Below are 14,929 nucleotides of genomic sequence, written 5' to 3'. Positions count from 1 at the left end.
CCCCCATACACAGCGAGCTGCCATGTCCTGTGTGGCCTGACACCTTTCTATCATAGCCAGCAGTGGTCAGGGGTCAGCATGGGTGCTCTGACCGCTCTGTGACTACACCCCCCATACACAGCGAGCTGCCATGTCCTGTGTGTCCTGACACCTTTCTATCATAGTCATCAGTGGTCAGGGGTCAGCATTGACGCTCTGACCCCTCTGTGACTACACGCCACCATACACAGCGAGCTGCCATGTCCTGTGTGTCCTGACACCTTTCTATCATAGCCAGCAGTGGTCAGGGATCAGCATGGGCGCTCTGCCCGCTCTGTGACTACACCCCCCATACACAGCGAGCTGCCATGTCCTGTGTGTCCTGACACCTTTCTATCATAACCAGCAGTGGTCAGGGGTCAGCATGGGGGCTCTGACCTCTCTGTGACTACACCCCCCCATACACAGCGACCTGCCATGTCCTGTGTGTCCTGACACCTTTCTATCATAACCAGCAGTGGTCAGGGGTCAGCATGGGTGCTCTGACCTCTCTGTGACTACACCCCCCCATACACAGCAAGCTGCCATGTCCTGTGTGTCCTGACACCTTTCTATCATAGCCAGCAATGGTCAGAGGTCAGCATGGGCGCTCTGACCTCTCTGTGACTACACCCCCCATACACAACGAGCTGCCATGTCCTGTGTGCTGACACCTTTCTATCATAGCCAGCAGTGGTCAGGGGTCAGCATGGGGGCTCTGACCTCTCTGTGACTACACCCCCCATACACAGCGAGCTGCCATGTCATGTGTGTCCTGACACCTTTCTATCATAGCCAGCAGTGGTCAGGTTCAGCATGGGTGCTATGACCGCTCTGTGACTACACCCCCCCATACACAGCGAGCTGCCATGTCCTGTGTGTTCTGTCACCTTTCTATCATAGCCAGCAGTGGTCAGGGGTCAGCATGGGTGCTCCGACCCCTCTGTGACTACACCCCCCCATACACAGCGAGCTGCCATGTCTTGTGTGTCCTGACACCTTTCTATCATAGCCAGCAGTGGTCAGGGGTCAGCATGGGCGCTCTGACCCCTCTCTGACTACACCCCCCATACACAGCGAGCTGCCATGTCCTGTGTGTCCTGACACCTTTCTATCATAGCCAGCAGTGGTCAGGGGTCAGCATGGGTGCTCTGACCTCTCTGTGACTCCACCCCACTCATACACAGCGAGCTGCCATGTCCTGTGTGCTGACACCTTTCTATCATAGCCAGCAGTGGTCAGGGGTCAGCATGGGTGCTCTGACCTCTCTGTGACTACACCCCCCATACACAGCAAGCTGCCATGTCCTGAGTTTCCTGACACCTTTCTATCATAGTCATCAGGAGTCAGGGGTCAGCATGGGCGCTCTGACCCCTCTGTGACTACACGCCACCATACACAGCGAGCTGCCATGTCCTATGTGTCCTGACACCTTTCTATCATAGCCAGCAGTGGTCAGGGGTCAGCATGGGCGCTCTGACCCCTGTGACTACATCCACCATACACAGCGAGCTGCCATGTCTTGTGTCCTGACACCTTTCTATCATAGCCAGCAGTGGTCAGGGGTCAGCATGGGTGCTCTGACCGCTCTGTGTCTACACCCCCCCCATACACAGCGAGCTGCCATGTCCTGTGTGTCCTGACACCTTTCTAACATAGTCATCAGTGGTCAGGGGTCAGCATGGGCGCTCTGACCCCTCTGTGACTACACGCCACCATACACAGCCAGCTGCCATGTCCTGTGTGGCCTGACACCTTTCTATCATAGCCAGCAGTGGTCAGGGGTCAGCATGGGTGCTCTGACCTCTCTGTGACTACACCCCCCATACACAGCGAGCTGCCATGTCCTGAGTGTCCTGACACCTTTCTATCATAGTCATCAGGAGTCAGGGGTCAGCATGGGCGCTCTGACCCCTCTGTGACTACACGCCACCATACACAGCGAGCTGCCATGTCCTATGTGTCCTGACACCTTTCTATCATAGTCATCAGTGGTCAGGGGTCAGCATGGGTTCTCTGACCGCTCTGTGACTACAACCCCCCATACACAGCGAGCTGCCATGTCCTGTGTGGCCTGACACCTTTCTATCATAGCCAGCAGTGGTCAGGGGTCAGCATGGGTGCTCTGACCGCTCTGTGACTACACCCCCCATACACAGCGAGCTGCCATGTCCTGTGTGTCCTGACACCTTTCTATCATAGTCATCAGTGGTCAGGGGTCAGCATGGACGCTCTGACCCCTCTGTGACTACACGCCACCATACACAGCGAGCTGCCATGTCCTGTGTGTCCTGACACCTTTCTATCATAGCCAGCAGTGGTCAGGGGTCAGCATGGGCGCTCTAACCTCTCCGTTACTACATCCACCATACACAGCGAGCTGCCATGTCCTGTGTGTCCTGACACCTTTCTATCATAGCCAGCAGTGGTCAGGGGTCAGCATGGGCGCTCTAACCTCTCCGTTACTACATCCACCATACACAGCGTGCTGCCATGTCCTGTGTGTCCTGACACCTTTCTATCATAGCCAGCAGTGGTCAGGGGTCAGCATGGGCGCTCTGACCCCTCTGTGACTACACCCCCATACACAGCGAGCTGCCATGTCCTGTGTGTCCTGACACCTTTCTATCATAGCCAGCAGTGGTCAGGGGTCAGCATGGGCGCTCTGCCCGCTCTGTGACTACACCCCCCATACACAGCGAGCTGCCATGTCCTGTGTGTCCTGACACCTTTCTATCATAACCAGCAGTGGTCAGGGGTCAGCATGGGGGCTCTGACCTCTCTGTGACTACACCCCCCCATACACAGCGACCTGCCATGTCCTGTGTGTCCTGACACCTTTCGATCATAACCAGCAGTGGTCAGGGGTCAGCATGGGTGCTCTGACCTCTCTGTGACTACACCCCCCCATACACAGCGAGCTGCCATGTCCTGTGTGTCCTGACACCTTTCTATCATAGCCAGCAGTGGTCAGGGGTCAGCATGGGAGCTCTGACCTCTCTGTGACTACACCCCCCATACACAGCGAGCTGCCATGTCCTGTGTCCTGACACCTTTCTATCATAGCCAGCAGTGGTCAGGGGTCAGCATGGACGCTCTGACCCCTCTGTGACTACGCCCCCCATACACAGCGAGCTGCCATGTCCTGTGTCCTGACACCTTTCTATCATAGCCAGCAGTGGTCAGGGGTCAGCATGGGCGCTCTGACCTCTCTGTGACTACACCCCCCATACACAGCGAGCTGCCATGTCCTGTGTGCTGACACCTTTCTATCATAGCCAGCAGTGGTCAGGGGTCAGCATGGGCGCTCTGCCCGCTCTGTGACTACACCCCCCATACACAGCGAGCTGCCATGTCCTGTGTGTCCTGACACCTTTCTATCATAGCCAGCAGTGGTCAGGGGTCAGCATGGGCGCTCTGACCTCTCTGTGACTACACTCCCATACACAGCGACCTGCCATGTCCTGTGTGTCCTGACACCTTTCTATCATAACCAGCAGTGGTCAGGGGTCAGCATGGGGGCTCTGACCTCTCTGTGACTACACCCCCCATACACAGCGAGCTGCCATGTCATGTGTGTCCTGACACCTTTCTATCATAGCCAGCAGTGGTCAGGGTCAGCATGGGTGCTATGACCGCTCTGTGACTACACCCCCCCATACACAGCGAGCTGCCATGTCCTGTGTGTTCTGACACCTTTCTATCATAGCCAGCAGTGGTCAGGGGTCAGCATGGGTGCTCCGACCCCTCTGTGACTACACCCCCCCATACACAGCGAGCTGCCATGTCTTGTGTGTCCTGACACCTTTCTATCATAGCCAGCAGTGGTCAGGGGTCAGCATGGGCGCTCTGACCCCTCTCTGACTACACCCCCCATACACAGCGAGCTGCCATGTCCTGTGTGTCCTTACACCTTTCTATCATAGCCAGCAGTGGTCAGGGGTCAGCATGGGTGCTCTGACCTCTCTGTGACTACACCCCCCATACACAGCGAGCTGTCATGTCCTGTGTGTCCTGACACCTTTCTATTATAGCCAGCAGTGGTCAGGGGTCAGCATGGGTGCTCTGACCTCTCTGTGACTACACCCCCCATACACAGCGAGCTGCCATGTCCTGTGTGCTGACACCTTTCTATCATAGCCAGCAGTGGTCAGGGGTCAGCAAGGGCGCTCTGACCCCTCTGTGACTACACCCCCCATACACAGCGAGCTGCCATGTCCTGTGTGTCCTGACACCCTTCTATCATAGCCAGCAGTGGTCAGGGGTCAGCATGGGCGCTCTGACCTCCCTGTGACTACACCCCCCATACACAGCGAGCTGCCATGTCCTGTGTGTCCTGATACCTTCTATCATAGCCAGCAGTGGTCAGGGGTCAGCATGGGTGCTCTGACCCCTCTGTGACTACACCCCCCATACACAGCGAGCTGCCATGTCCTGTGTGTCCTGACACCTTTCTATCATAGCCAGCAGTGGTCAGGGGTCAGCATAGGCACTCTGACCCCTCTGTGACTACACCCCCCCCCCCATACACAGTGAGCTGCCATGTCCTGTGTGTCCTGACACCTTTCTATCATAGCCAGCAGTGGTCAGGGGTCAGCATTGGCGCTCTGACCCCTCTGTGACTACACCCCCCATACACAGCGAGCTGCCATGTCCTGTGTGTCCTGACACCCTTCTATCATAGCCAGCAGTGGTCAGGGGTCAGCATGGGCGCTCTGACCTCCCTGTGACTACACCCCCCATACACAGCGAGCTGCCATGTCCTGTGTGTCCTGACACCTTTCTATCATAGCCAGCAGTGGTCAGGGGTCAGCATGGGTGCTCTGACCTCTCTGTGACTACACCCCCCATACACAGCGAGCTGCCATGTCCTGTGTGTCCTGACACCTTTCTATCATAGCCAGCAGTGGTCAGGGGTCAGCATGGGTGCTCTGACCCCTCTCTGACTACACCCCCCATACACAGCGAGCTGCCATGTCCTGTGTGTCCTGACACCTTTCTATCATAGCCAGCAGTTGTCAGGGGTCAGCATGGGCGCTCTGACCCCTCTGTGACTTCACCCCCCATACACAGCGAGCTGCCATGTCCTGTGTGTCCTGACACCTTTCTATCATAGCCAGCAGTGGTCAGGGGTCAGCATGGGCGCTCTGACCCCTCTGTGACTACACCCCCATACACAGCGAGCTGCCATGTCCTGTGTGTCCTGACACCTTTCTATCATAGCCAGCAGTGGTCAGGGGTCAGCATGGGCGCTCTGACCTCTCTGTGACTACACCCCCATACACAGCGAGCTGCCATGTCCTGTGTGCTGATACCTTTCTATCATAGCCAGCAGTGGTCAGGGGTCAGCATGGGTGCTCTGACCTCTCTGTGACTACATCCCCCATAGACAGCGAGCTGCCATGTCCAGTGTGTCCGTACACCTTTCTATCATAGCCAGCAGTGGTCAGGGGTCAGCATGGGCGCTCTGACCCCTCTGTGACTACACCCCCCATACACAGCGAGCTGCCATGTCCTATGTGTCCTGACACCTTTCTATCATAGCCAGCAGTGGTCAGGGGTCAGCATGGGTGCTTTGTCCTCTCTGTGACTACACCCCCCATACACAGCGAGCTGCCATGTCCTGAGTGTTCTGACACCTTTCTATCATAGTCATCAGGGGTCAGGGGTCAGCATGGGCGCTCTGACCCCTCTGTGACTACACGCCACCATACACAGCGAGCTGCCATGTCCTATGTGTCCTGACACCTTTCTATCATAGCCAGCAGTGGTCAGGGGTCAGCATGGGTGCTCTGACCCCTCTGTGACTAAACCCCCCATACACAGCCAGCTGCCATGTCCTGTGTGGCCTGACACCTTTCTATCATAGCCAGCAGTGGTCAGGGGTCAGCATGGGTGCTCTGACCGCTCTGTGACTACACTCCCCCATACACAGCGAGCTGCCATGTCCTGTGTGTCCTGACACCTTTCTATCATAGTCATCAGTGGTCAGGGGTCAGCATGGGCGCTCTGACCCCTCTGTAACTACACGCCACCATACACAGCCAGCTGCCATGTCCTGTGTGGCCTGACACCTTTCTATCATAGCCAGCAGTGGTCAGGGGTCAGCATGGGTGCTCTGACCGCTCTGTGACTATACCCCCCCATACACAGCGAGCTGCAATGTCCTGTGTGGCCTGACACCTTTCTATCATAGCCAGCAGTGGTCAGGGGTCAGCATGGGTGCTCTGACCTCTCTGTGACTACATCCCCCATAAACAGCGAGCTGCCATGTCCTGTGTGTCCTGACACCTTTCTATCATAGCCAGCAGTGGTCAGGGGTCAGCATGGGTGCTCTGACCCCTCTGTGACTAAACCCCCAATACACAGCCAGCTGCCATGTCCTGTGTGGCCTGACACCTTTCTATCATAGCCAGCAGTGGTCAGGGGTCAGCATGGACGCTCTGACCCCTCTGTGACTACATCCCCCATACACAGCGAGCTGCCATGTCCTGTGTGTCCTGACACCTTTCTATCATAGTCAGCAGTGGTCACGGGTCAGCATGGGTGCTCTGACCCTTCTGTGACTGCACCCCCATACACAGCGAGCTGCCATGTCCTGTGTGTCCTGACACCTTTCTATCATAGCCTGCAGTGGTCAGGGGTCAGCATGGGCGCTCTGACCTCTCTGTGACTACACTCCCCATACACAGCGAGCTGCCATGTCCTGTGTGACCTGACACCTTTCTATCATAGCCATCAGGGGTCAGGGGTCAGCATGGGTGCTCTGACCCCTCTCTGTGACTACACCCCCCATACACAGCGAGCTGCCATGTCCTGTGTGTCCTGATACCTTCTATCATAGCCATCAGTGGTCAGGGGTCAGCATGGGTGCTCTGACCCCTCTGTGACTACACCCCCCATACACAGCGAGCTGCCATGTCCTGTGTGTCCTGACACCTTTCTATCATAGCCAGCAGTGGTCAGGGGTCAGCATGGGTACTCTGACCCCTCTGTGACTACACCCCCCATACACAGTGAGCTGCCATGTCCTGTGTGTCCTGACACCTTTCTATCATAGCCAGCAGTGGTCAGGGGTCAGCATGGGCGCTCTGACCGCTCTGTGACTACACCCCCCATACACAGCGAGCTGCCATGTCCTGTGTCCTGACACCTTTCTATCATAGCCAGCAGTGGTCAGGGGTCAGCACGGGTGCTCTGACCCCTCTGTGACTACACCCCCCATACACAGGGAGCTGCCATGTCCTGTGTGCTGACACCTTTCTATCATAGCCAGCAGAGGTCAGGGGTCAGCATGGGCGCTCTGACCTCTCTGTGACTACACCCCCCATACACAGTGAGCTGCCATGTCCTGTGTGTCCTGACACCTTTCTATCATAGCCAGCAGTGGTCAGGGGTCAGCATGGGTGCTCTGACCGCTCTGTGACTACACCCCCCCATACACAGCGAGCTGCCATGTCCTGTGTGTCCTGACACCTTTCTATCATAGCCAGCAGTGGTCAGGGATCAGCATGGGTGCTCTGACCCCTCTGTGACTACACCCCCCATACACAGCGAGCTGCCATGTCCTGTGTGTCCTGACACTTTTCTATCATAGCCAGCAATGGTCAGGGGTCAGCATGGGTGCTCTGACCCCTCTGTGACTACACCCCCCATACACAGCGAGCTGCCATGTCCTGTGTGTCCTTACACCTTTCTATCATAGCCAGCAGTGGTCAGGAGTCAGCATGGGTGCTCTGACCTCTCTGTGACTACACCCCCCATACAAAGCAAGCTGCCATGTCCTGTGTGTCCTGACACCTTTCTATCATAGCCAGCAGTGGTCAGGGGTCAGCATGGGTGCTCTGACCTCTCTGTGACTACACCCCCCATACACAGCGAGCTGCCATGTCCTGTGTGTCCTGACACCTTTCTATCATAGCCAGCAGTGGTCAGGGGTCAGCATGGGCGCTCTGACCCCTCTGTGACTACACGCCACCATACACAGCGAGCTGCCATGTCCTGTGTGTCCTGACACCTTTCTATCATAGCCAGCAGTGGTCAGGGGACAGCATGGGCGCTCTGACCCCCCTGTGACTACACCCCCCATACACAGTGAGCTGCCATGTCCTGTGTGTCCTGACACATTTCTATCATAGCCAGCAGTGGTCAGGGGTCAGCATGGGCGCTCTTACTGCTCTTTGTATTCCCCTTATCAATTGTGCCTATGTCTTTAGGACACTGATACAATAGATGACATAAGCAGTACATAAATGTATATTCTTAGTAACGTTGCCAATCCCTGGTGCATTATTTAGGGGCCCATTGTCTATATTGGCTACTGTGGGGGCATAATAATGATACCTAATAAGAACATGGGGAAGATTATGAATTGGGGAACCTAAAGTTTGTTTGTTGCTAAAAGTCCAGAAATAAGTCTTGGATGGAAGAAGCTGACATGGTGTCCAGATAGGAGAAGAAAATGAATGAGACTTCTCCAATCAAAGACGTCATCTGTCCGTCACCAAATTTACAGAAAGTGTTTGCATTACCCATGAGCTCCCAATTCTGCAGATTCTGTCCTGATCCTCTCTGGACATTCTACCTTATACAGTCTTCTACGTCACATCATCAGCCGATGTATGAAATCCGGCTGTCAGACTGGGGGTCCGCTCCTGTATCTGAGTTGTTGTGTTGGTTACGTTGCTATGTAGTAGTTTTGGTTGTGTCCTGGTGACTCTCAGCTCTGCTACGTACGCATGTAGCAAGGAGATTTGCATGAGCTTCCATTGTGTCCACATTTTTCCCACTGACGTATGAGGAATGATTACAGGTGGATGATTTATAGTGACAACAATATAAAACCGCGGCTTAAATAGGGATTTGTGACATCTGATAAACCATTGTGCTACTCCAACCAGCTAAACGGGTAACAAGAGGACACAGGGCGGGTGCCCAAGTGAGGAAGGAGAGAGAGTGGGCACAGGTGAGGGAGGCAGGGAGCGGGGGCAAGTGAGGGAAGGGAGGGAGTGAGGGTGCAGGTGAGGGAGGACAGGGAGTGAGGGTGCAGGTGAGGGAGGACAGGGAGTGAGGGTGCAGGTGAGGAAAGGCATGGAGCAGGGGCAGGTGAGGGGAGGCAGGGGCAGGTAAGGGGAGGCAGGGAGCGTGGGCAGGTGAGAGGAGGCAGGGAGCGGGGGCAGTTGAGGGAAGGCAGGGAGCGGGGGCAGGTGAGGGGAGGCAGGGAGCGGAGGAAGGTGAGGGGGGGCAGGTGAGGGGAGGCAGGGAGCAGGGGCAGTTGAGGGGAGGCAGGGAGCAGAGGCAGGGAGCGGGGGCAGGTGAGGGAAGGCAGGGAGCCGAGGACAGGTGAGGGGAGGCAAGGAGCAGGGGCAGGTGAGGGAAGGCAGGGAGCGGGGGCAGGTGAGGGGAGGCAGGGAGCGGGGGCAGGTGAGGGAAGGCAGGGAGCGGGGGCAGGTGAGGGGAGGCAAGGAGCAGGGGCAAGTGAGGGAAGGCAGGGAGCGGGGGCAGGTGAGGGGAGGTCAGGGAGCGGGGGCAGGTGAGGGAAGGCAGGGAGCCGAGGGCAGGTGAGGGGAGGCAGGGAGCGGGGGCAGGTGAGGAAAGGCAGGGAGCCGAGGGCAGGTGAGGGGAGGTCAGGGGGCGGGGGCAGGTGAGGAAAGGCAGGTGAGGGGAGGTCAGGGGGCGGGGGCAGGTGAGGAAAGGCAGGGAGCGGGGGAAGGAGAGGGGAGGTCAGGGAGCGGGGGCAGGTCAGGAAAGGGAGGGAGTGAGGGTGCAGGTGAGGGATGACACGGAGTGAGGGTGCAGGTGAGGGAGGACAGGGAGTGAGGGTGCAGGTGAGGGAGGACAGGGAGTGAGGGTGCAGGTGAGGGAGGACAGGGAGTGAGGGTGCAGGTGAGGGAGGACAGGGAGTGAGGGTGCAGGTGAGGGATGACACGGAGTGAGGGTGCAGGTGAGGGAGGACAGGAGTGAGGGTGCAGGTGAGGGTGGGCATGATAAGGGTGCGCAGGAGAGGGAGGGCTTAGGGCTTGTGTATATGAGGGGGGGTGGGGTGGCGTAGGTGAGGGATAATATGATGTAGCTGATATCATACTGTAATGCACATATATAATGCTGCCACATCGTGCACCTAATATAAATATAAAACAGACAATGCTGATATATAGTACACCTAGTTATGGCCATAAAGTGCACGTATATAATCCTGCTCAGGGCCGGTTTTAGACAATGTGGAGCCCTGGATAAACTAATAACGAGGTCCCAAAATAAAACTCTTTAATGAGGCGTCACATTTAGTAGGAATTCTCCCTTTGGCCCTGTACAATAATAGGACCAGGGTCATGCGGCCGCTGTCGGGAGGGAACTTCTTACATGATGGCGATCTCTGGGGTAAGGACTTACTGCATTGTAGTCTGTAATCCTGTTTACACCATCGGCTTCTGTTTAGTAACAATCCAGGAGCTCCTTACCCCACAGATCATGTAAGAAGTTCTGTCCCCAGCAGTGTTGTCTATGGTAAAGGGACAGACACCAGCAGCGCGATACTGCCCTAATATGGGGAGCTCCTCTGTAATATGGGATTTATAGATATAGATACATTATAGATACAGAGATAAAATAACACTGAAAGGCAGCGCTCACATAATCACTTCACTTTGTCACAGTTTGGGAGCGCTGCTGCCTTTTGGTGTTATTTTACCTATTGGCACCAACCAATTTAATCTTAGACTGTGCTGCTGTTTTTGTCATTTTTTTCGAGACAGATAGACAGATAAATGTATAGATAGGAGATAGATATGTGCAACATCCCCCACCGGGGCCCGGCCTTTTCTTGGGGCCTGGAGGCAGCCGGGGCCCAGAATACTGGAGTGGCGGTTGCGGCCTAGGCACGCTAGGGTCACGGTGCTTGGTATGGGGACCGGAGGGTTGTCCTACAGCCTGGCAGGTCTCCAGCAGGTGGTGTGTGCAAGAAATATGGAGGAAGAGGCTGATGTACTGGTTCTCCCTGGGCTAACCCCTTAGTGTCTGTAAGATCAGTCCCCGGGGTAATGAGTGGGGAAGCCCGTGGTGGTAACAGCCGTATCCAGGGATCAGATGGAGGCAACGTTGTGCAAATCAACTTACAGTTCTTTTTTTGAACAACAGGTAGCAGGCAACGCGCCAGAAACGGGTAACAGCGGATCCATTGTTGCTGAAAAGGTCATGGAGAGTCAGTCTGCACGAAAGGTTCACACAGCCTGATAGTAGATACAGGCTGGGATGGTTCAGATGGAACTGAGTCCAAGGGGTGGAAGCTGCAGTTCTGGGCTTAAGTCTCCAGACTTGCCCTGGGTGCCAGGCAGTAGGCCTGAGGCACTAGAAGTTTCTGGGATTAATGGCAGTGGCAGCACTGAAGCTGAGCTCCTCACTCTCCTTGGGATAAGACCATGTGCTCTGACCCATCAGGGGGTGTTACACTCCCCCTGGTCAGGTGGTAGCACCTCTCCAATCACATTCCAGCTGGCATAACAGCCACATCATTGGATAATTACATATACCAGTTAACTGTTGCCTTGCCAGACAGTATCTACAGCTGCAATTACCCTATGCCCAGGTTCTAGAACCTTCCTAGAGGGTTCACAACTCCGCCTAACAACTCCTGACCTGCAGGGGGCGCTATTCACAGCTACCAGCCTGCCTATGCATTAGCAGAGGGTTCGCAAATGATATATAGATAGATAGATCAAAAAATGGTAGATAGGTAGATGAATAGACAGAAAGACAAATATGTAGATAACAGATAGGAGAGGACACATTATAAGAGATAGATACATACATGGATAGATAGACTCAGGGTCGGCTCCAGGTCTCAGTAGGCCACTGGGTGACAGAGCCTCCATAGGTTCCTTTGCAGTGAACTCACGTGGCAGCATTAAAAATTCAGAAACTAGAACGGTCTCCTGAAATATTCTCTCGTTTATCATCCCAAACAGCCCCCCCCCCCATTGTTATTTTATATACAGAGCCCCTCACCCCCCTTTGGAATCATTAGATACACCTCCCTCACCACCTATGGATTCCCTATGTACAGGATTATGTGGGCCCCCCAGCAGCTCTGGGCCCCAGCACTTACCTAGGTATGCCCAGTGCTGGCCCCGGCCCTGGATAGAAATATAGATGCAGATAAAATGATAGGATAGGTAGAAGATATATAGATAAATAGACATGGCTCCGCCCCTAATTGGCTCACCACACCCCCTTTAATCCAATAAAATCGGGTTACGATGTAGTGGAGTTGGATGACTGACTGGCCTGTGGCTTCCTATTATAGATTTCATAGGGAGCGGTTCAGGAGCCAGAAGAGCCGGCTCTTATTATTGAGCGGAGCCTAATGAGCCAGCTCACTAAGAAGAGCCGGACTTCCCATCACTATTGCCCCGACTGCAAAACAATCCCAGGGCAGGGAAGGGAGGAAGATTGCTGCAGGTAGAATCCATGGTGTGACACTGCCCCCTCAGCACTGGAGGAGTAAGTGCAGGAGGAAGAGGAGAGACGCACGGGACCTGACAGGGGATCCTCTGATGCTGCAGGAAAGTGTCTTTATGCAGGAATTCAACTAAGAGTTATTGGAGGTGAGATACAAGAGGACCCTCTTAGGATGGGGGTCCCTGGACAATTGCCCATTTTGCCATGGTGTTTCGCCGGCCCTGATCCTGCTATACTGTACACCTACCTATTATGCTCTCCTACTGTACATGTATCTACATTAACCATAAAATATACACACATATATATACAGGCAGTCCCCTTCTTAAGAACACTCAACTTACATACGACCCCTAGTTACAAACGGCCCTCTGGATGTTGGTAATTTACTGTACTTTACCCTTAGGCTACAATAATCAGCTGTAACAGTTACTAAAGGCGTCGGTAATGAAGTTTTAGTGTTAATCCTGGTTCTGATGACAATCCACCATGTTTAAAATCCAATTGTCACAGAGACCCAAAAAAATTTTGACTGGGGTTACAATGATAAAATAAACAGTTCTGACTTACATACAAATTCAACTTAAGAACAAACCTACAGAACCTGTCTTGTATGTAACCCGGGGACTGCCTGTATAATGAAAAAGGCAGAGAATATTCTTTTTATATATTATAAACCATCACTTGGTAGAGTGATATATGGGCAGTACGTCCCTTTAAGGCTCCTGGTCTCCATGTTATAGGGGCCATGGTTTGGACTTTAGATCCAGGGTTTAGATGTTGCAGAGTTCCTCCAGACTCCATGACCTGTTATATACCTGACCCTTTAGCTGCAGGTCTGGGTGTTCAGATTGTTGGGGAGCACATGGACAGAGGCGAGAGGTGCTGGGTGCTGGGTCCTGGGTGCTGTTGTTCTAAAGAGAAGACCAACTGCAAGTCCTGGACTACACAGTGGGAGACAAAGCCTGAAAAGCTGGGTGAGAGCCATTGCTGGACTATTCCTTTTGTACTGCTACCCTGAAACTAAGGACATAAAGGGGCTCATTTACTGAGGGCTCCGTGGCCGCACTTACGCCGGGTTTCCCGAATTTTTCTGTTTTGTGCCAAATTTTTTGGGGCACGCGCCGGCTTTCACGCGACAGAAATCGGGGGCGTGGCCACCGGACAACCTGACGGATACGGAAAAAATGCTGAATTTACAAAAACGAAATGTGTCACATGATCAAGCACTCATGCACCGTGAAGAAGGTGAACTCCGGCGGACCACGCCGCAGCAGCGACACCTGGTGAATATCGGGCGCACGACCTTAGTGGATCCCGGCAGAACCCGAATCCTCGCTGGAGAACGCACCGCGGGATAGCGACTGGACCGGGACCCTATATTTTTGTTTATCTTTGCGTCCCTGCGCTTATAACACAATGCAGTCTGTTACTTTTATTGTGCAAAAAATAAAGCGCTGAATGTTCGGTCACCTCTCCTCAGTCTCGCTTTCTTATTGGTCGCAAATGAGATTTACTTTATGGGGGAAGAAGTTGTGACAATTTGGATCAGGTGCAAATATAAACAAAACGGAGCCACAGTGTGATTAATGTCCCCCAATGGGGCTTATTTACTAAGGGTCCGCGGATCGCACTTCCGTCGGATTATCAAAGTTTTCTGGATTTGCGCCGCCGGGACAGGTATTCAACTGCGGATTGTGTTGCACGCGACTGGATTTTGGCGCAGCTGCGCCGACTTCCATGTAACAGAAATATGGGGGGGCAGCCATCGGACGATCTGACTGATTCGGACTGAGCGCAGGATTTAAGATGCGAATTGTGTCGCAATATCAAGCACTTACATGCACCGGGAAGAAGAAGGTGAACTCCGGGGACCTGAGCGGTGAAGCAACACATGCAGGATATCGGGCGCATGATCTTAGTGAATCGCACTTTCGTGGAACGCTACAGGACAGGTAAGTAAATGTGGCCAAATGTGCGGTACTTATGTACTACCACCAGGTGGCGCCACCTCCCTGCAAACTAAACACATGTTCTGTGTTTTCACATAATCCTAGATTTCTTTTTTAAAAAGTTGAAATGCCCCCCCCCCCCCCCCACACACTCTGTTACAGGGGCTTCTCTTACTGTTGTAAAGGTGGAGTTCATGTGGTTCTTTAGATTTGTTCTTAAGTTGAATTTGTTGTATTCAGTAATTGTAGCTCCAGGCAAAAATATATCTTTGTCTACATTGAACGATATTGTTCAAGTTTCCAAGTTTTTTGCTGTCATGGGAACACGGATTATCAATAAACTTCATTACAGAAAACTTATAACTGATCATTGCTGCCTGAGACTAAACTAAACCATCTAAAGAGCTTTGTCTGTAACTAGGGCTTGTCTGTACGTCAGGGACTGAGTGTATTGTTATTCCTTATTTCTTTTTCCCATAAAGGTTGGGTTATAAATGTGCAAT

This window comes from Engystomops pustulosus, chromosome 6 (genome assembly GCF_040894005.1).
Source record: "Engystomops pustulosus chromosome 6, aEngPut4.maternal, whole genome shotgun sequence".
Classification (NCBI taxonomy): Eukaryota; Metazoa; Chordata; class Amphibia; order Anura; family Leptodactylidae; genus Engystomops; species Engystomops pustulosus.
The sequence above is the reverse complement of the archived record's forward strand: the minus strand, read 5'-3'. Positions refer to the sequence as shown.